The following is a 6,000-nucleotide window of genomic DNA, read 5'->3' as shown; positions in this document are numbered from 1 at the left end:
CATCCTTTTGTTTTCTCTTCCCGACTTTAGGTCAAGCGGATAATAGTCCAGAATTTGCAGATATGAATTTCGGAATGAACATAGTTAATGTTCTAAGAGAGATTGTAACATCACGATCTTGATTAGGTAAATTACCAGAAAGATTGAACTATCAAGAATTTATGTTCTTGATATGTTTGAAGATTAGGTAGAATGCAAGAGTCGTGTAACATGACACATGATGACGGTATGGTCTGTGAATCATCATGTTTCATTAGAAACTCAGCATGACTTACTGAAATATAATCACGTTGATCAAGTGTCATTATATTATACTAACTCATGCTTCAGTTCCCAACACCACGTCAATAACATTCATATTTTAAGTTCGAATTTTTCAGAATTCAGAAACTAAAACAGTTTCCTTTCTGATGTAACACTGATATCGCGAAAGGATAAATGATTTCAGATAAGAATAGCTATGAAAATATTTTCAGAAATATCGAGGATATTTATAATGAAAGATACGATAATATCTTAGAATTTCTAATATCGATGGATGACGAAGAAGATTTGTCCGTAAAGGTTTAGAGTCAGAAGCAAGGTATTCGTTAATGACTTCAACAGATACTGAATCATTTAGATTCTTTGAAGGCAGGTTTATTCTTTGTGATTTATCCACAGCCTCCTTCATAGTTTGCTCAATCTGTTTTCCAGTTCTAACTTTTTTGAGCTTTGCCAACATACTATTCTTTATCATTAAACTTCTGACTGTTTAAGTCGTTTACAGTTTTTGTTGCTTCTTTCAGCTTTTTTAAAATTCACAGTATTGATTCGTTGACTGGGTGCTTTTCAGAATTTCAGAATGGAAGATCATAATTCTAAGAGATAATGTTATATTGATGTAGCCATACTGTGAGATTCAAAATACTGATTGCTAATTCTAGGTAATTGGTATGGTAATTCTCATTATAAGATGCGGATGAGTATATGATAGGGTTTCGATGAAGGTAATGATTTTTCAGAGAGTCAAAGATCAATGAAATTTCTGGTAAGTTACGGCTAATGTGATGGGATAAAAAGGTTCTCCAGTAACGATGATGAAGGGGCAAACGTATATATCAAAGTTATAATAAGACTTATTCGAATGAAAGGTTGATGTTGATGTTGATTTGTTGAAGCTGTGACAAAATTGGCTAATTTGAAAAGGAATTGCAACGTTATATTCGGTAATAACAATGCCAAGGGATCTAGCACAGATACATGTTAAACGTTTACTCAAATTCCGAGTGTTTTCAGGTGCATAACTATATGCATCAATCTTTTCTTTCGTACATGGAGTGCAGTTGGTTCATTCTATTGATTGAGGTGTTTTTAAGAATCATGAAAGGTTTGAACGCGGATTGTAATCGTCAAGATACAAATGAGGTTTAAGATGAAATCAAGTGGAAAACTTGAAGAGATGTTTGGTTTCATATGTTATAATCAATATTTTAATTCATTTTAATTGTCTAATGTTGGTAGTCCACAGTTAGTAGTCCACAGTTAGTAATTCAATAATTCATATATAATATTCGAATTAATTAATACGTATCGTGACCAATTGTATACATGTATCAGACTCGATCACAACTCAAAGCATATATATTATTTTAGAATCAACCTCAACCCTGTATAGCTAACTCCAGCATTACCGCATATAGAGTGTCTATGGTTATTCCAAATAATATATATAGATGCGTCGATATGATATGTCAAAACCTTGTATACGTGTCCCGATATTTAAATGCGTAAATAACATTATTTAAATGACGATAAATAAAGTGCGTAAAATAAATAACAGAAATTAAATGACGATAAATAAAATTGCGAGAATTAAAATTGCGATAAAACAAATTACGATAATTAAAATGTAATAAGGAATTAACAGTTAGCTAGGAACAGTTAGCTAGGATTTTGTTAGCGTGGATTCTTAACAAAATTTCTCATAGTTATTTTGTTTGTTTCTAACAAATTTTATTTTCTCCAATGTTTTCTTTATTATGCCACTTGTTGGATTCTGATAATTCAAAATCCAAATATGATATTAAGTGAAAATGGTTATTCTGCGGTGAACGGATTCGTATATAACTGTGGATGTAAGTAGGATAGTAAGTGACTGTTGAATCAGATTTGAAGAATGTACAATGTAACTTATTAATGTGAAATCTAAATATTCCTCGGGTATTACCTACCCGTCAAAATATTTTCACCATTAACAGTTTGTACAAAAGAACTTTTAATTACAATCTTTATGAAAACATATATTCATATATATTTTCTTCAGATGTAATCATGGATTTAACGAGTTAATATGATATTAATATCATTTGCTTTTCAGTTTGAGCTAGAATAAATAATCTCTAAGACTTTAGAGATTACATAATCGTCATGCAGAACGAAGATAAATGATGTAGAACGATTCGTAGAATGAAGATCATGCTTGGGGTATAGATTGTGATATTGTGGCGTGTGATGTTGAAACTTGGGTGGTTGGTGGTACTGGTGTTGATGTTGGTGGTATTGTTGGTACCGGTGATGTTGTTGGAGCTGTTAAGTTTTGCACCATATTCTCCAAAGCCACTACTCGAGCACGAAGCTCGTTGACTTCTTCTATCACTCCGAGATGATTGTCGGTCAGAACGAGCGAATAAATAAGGTTTAGAATTTTAGATAGAAGGTAACCGTGATGAACTACCCTGGAGATGAGACTAAAAATGGTGTTTCAGATAGATTCGCCGGTAAGTGCTTCAGGTTCTTCGTCAAGAGGTGAATTCGGTTGATAGAAAGGATCGCCATCTTCGTGTCTCCATTGATTAAGTCGGCTACGAACCCATTCCCCATTTCATCTAAAATAGGTGATGGCTAAGTGGTTGATCCATTTCGGTTACACTGCTTTCGGAGCTTAAGTGAATATCCATATCGGAATAGCTATCGGAATCCGAGGAACTCGAACTGGTTGAGAGATCCATTTCGTACGATTAGATAAAGGATTTTCGATAAGAAATATATTATAGGATGTAGATTAGTACCCTGCAATACATAATTTACATATGCATATATAATACTAAAATCCCATAAGTTACGGAGGAATCTACGGAAGCTGTCAGGCAAAGTCTACAGTAACGGATACGCTAAGATATGAATTTTGTCTATACACAATCGATGCACTAAATGCAGTAAGACATGTCTAGACTAAGAATGATAAGCAGGTAATTTCCTACAAAAATGATAAGTAAAACTTTTGACATGCAGACCAGGTTCAAGTCCAGACTTATTAATGTATCCTAAAAACTACTAGGTCGAAGTCCAGACTCATTAATGCATCCTAACAACTACTAGTTAGACACACTAATGCAAGACCTGGTTCGCTAGTACCAACGCTCAGATACCAACTGAAGCTACCCGTCCTAATCCTCCTGGACGAAGTCTTCAACATCTGGTCCCATCGCGGGGTACTGACCTAAATATGCCATGTACAACTCCATGTAATATCTTTAAAATGAGAAAAATGCACAACGGAAGACTTAATTCGTACCTGAGAATAAACATGCTTAAATGTGTCAACCAAAAGGTTGGTGAGTTCATAGATTTATCATATACAATCATAAAATTCAGTAATTTTGATAGACCACAAGATTTCAGTTTCATAAATATATGTACACTCGCAAGTGTATAAAAGTATTCTATAAGTTGTTGAGCATTTTGGTAACCATACTTAACAATTAATGTGGCATATTCCCTTTATTATGAAATCTCCCTACACTGTACCAAGTGTAGTAAAAACGAAGTACTATGCAACCGTTTACGATACTAGAGCAACTAGCCCGGTTGGGGTGGTCAAACCTGATAGATCTATCAATAGGATTCGCGCTTACATGTTCTTACAACATGTGAATATTAGTTACCAAGCTATTAGGGAAGATATGCAAAGTGGTACAACTCAACATAGAATATGATTTTAGTACTTGTGTCCATTTCGTAAAGTAGTTATATAAACAGCGCATGTATTCTCAGCCTAAAAATATATATTGCAATAGCAATTAAAAAGGGAGCAAATAAAACTCACGATACAATATTTTGTAGTAAAAATATTCATTCGACGATACTGAACAATGCAGGGTTGACCTTGGATTCACGAACCTATATCATTTGTATATATATTAACACACATAATTGAAATCGAACAAGTTTATATATATATATATATATATATATATATATATATATATATATATATATATATATATATATATATATATATATATATATATATATATATATATATATATATATATATATATATATAAATTCATTAGTTATATCCTTTTTATATTAATAATATATATATTTCATATATTCATTTATAAGAATATTAATTTCGTTATGTTATATGTATTGGATATATTCTTTATATATATCATTTGTTTGTTAAAAATAGTAATTGTAGTAATACGAAATAATATTAGTAAAAATGATAGTATTTATTATTAATAATAATGATAATAATGTTAATGGTAATAATAATGATATTAATAATTAATAATTATAAAAATATTAATTTTACTGTTAATAATAGTTAGGATAATGATTTTTAATAATAAATTAATAATAATGATACTCATTATAATAATACTCATAATAGTCTAATAACATTATTGTTAATAATAGCAATACCCAATGATAATAATAATACTTTTGTTGATAGTAATAATAATATTACTAGTAATTATAATATGATACTAATACCTATATTAATGAAAATAATAATAAATTTTATTATTTTCATAATAATAATCATAGTCATAATAATAATAATAATAATAATACTTATATTAACATTAATCATAATAATAATAGTACTAATTGATAATACTTAATAGTGATAATAATAATAAAAGTCATAATTTTCATAACACTTACTAATATTAACAATAATAATAATACTTAATAATAAAAATAATATTAATAATCACAATAATATAAATGATAATAGAAATAATTTTTAGTAAGAAAACTACCTTTAAAAAGCCCTTAAAAAAAATTACCACCAGCAGGGCTCGAACTCGAGACCTCCCGCACATTCACTTACACTCTAAACCATTCGTCCAATCTCAATTTTCCTAAGATTACCTCACTCCAAATCATTATATCCCGTATTATTTATTCATCTTATTCCTTCTAAAACCAATCGATCAAAACCCATTTCACTCATTCAATCCATAATTTAAATTCTTCCATATTATCAGAGGTACACAATATTAATTATTTGCAAATTAGAAAACGAAAAAAAAAATAAAGAACAGCGGCTGCTGTCGCTAATTTTTAAAAACAAAAAAAATAATGATTTAGAATATGAGAACGCTTTAGCTAGTAATTCCAACATGAAAACGATTGTAAATCTTTCCTATAAACTATCTCAAACCTAAATTGATCTTGAAACATAAACACGAACTCGAATTTGATCAAAGAATAATTGTTGACTTTTTTATTTAAAAACTTTGACTTCAAAATTAAGATTCGGTATTAGAAATTGAGATTTGAAACTTTGCATATAGTTTGGTTAGGAAATTCCTGACATAACTGCAATCTTAGATTTTTAAAATATTTTCGAATTCGAATTTTGAGCAAAAAGTTACACACAGAGACTATCGACCCTTTTTTATAGAGTTTTCTGTTTTTATTTCATTTACAGTATGCAGATGATGTTAAATAGCGAACGTTTTTCTTGTTTTGATATGTGATTGAAAGTGATTTGAAACAATCTTCCGACATAAACAAAAATCAGACATAGTATTGATAGATATGTAAAACAGATTTTGTCCTTTTTCTTATTTATAAATCATATAATTAATATAATAATTAATAATTATATTAGTAATAATAATAATACTAATTAGTAATTATATTAATAATACAGATTAATAATAATAGAAATACTAGTAATAATAATAACAGATTTAATATTAAGGATATTAATAA

Source organism: Rutidosis leptorrhynchoides, chromosome 11 (genome assembly GCF_046630445.1).
Source record: "Rutidosis leptorrhynchoides isolate AG116_Rl617_1_P2 chromosome 11, CSIRO_AGI_Rlap_v1, whole genome shotgun sequence".
Classification (NCBI taxonomy): Eukaryota; Viridiplantae; Streptophyta; class Magnoliopsida; order Asterales; family Asteraceae; genus Rutidosis; species Rutidosis leptorrhynchoides.
The sequence above is the reverse complement of the archived record's forward strand: the minus strand, read 5'-3'. Positions refer to the sequence as shown.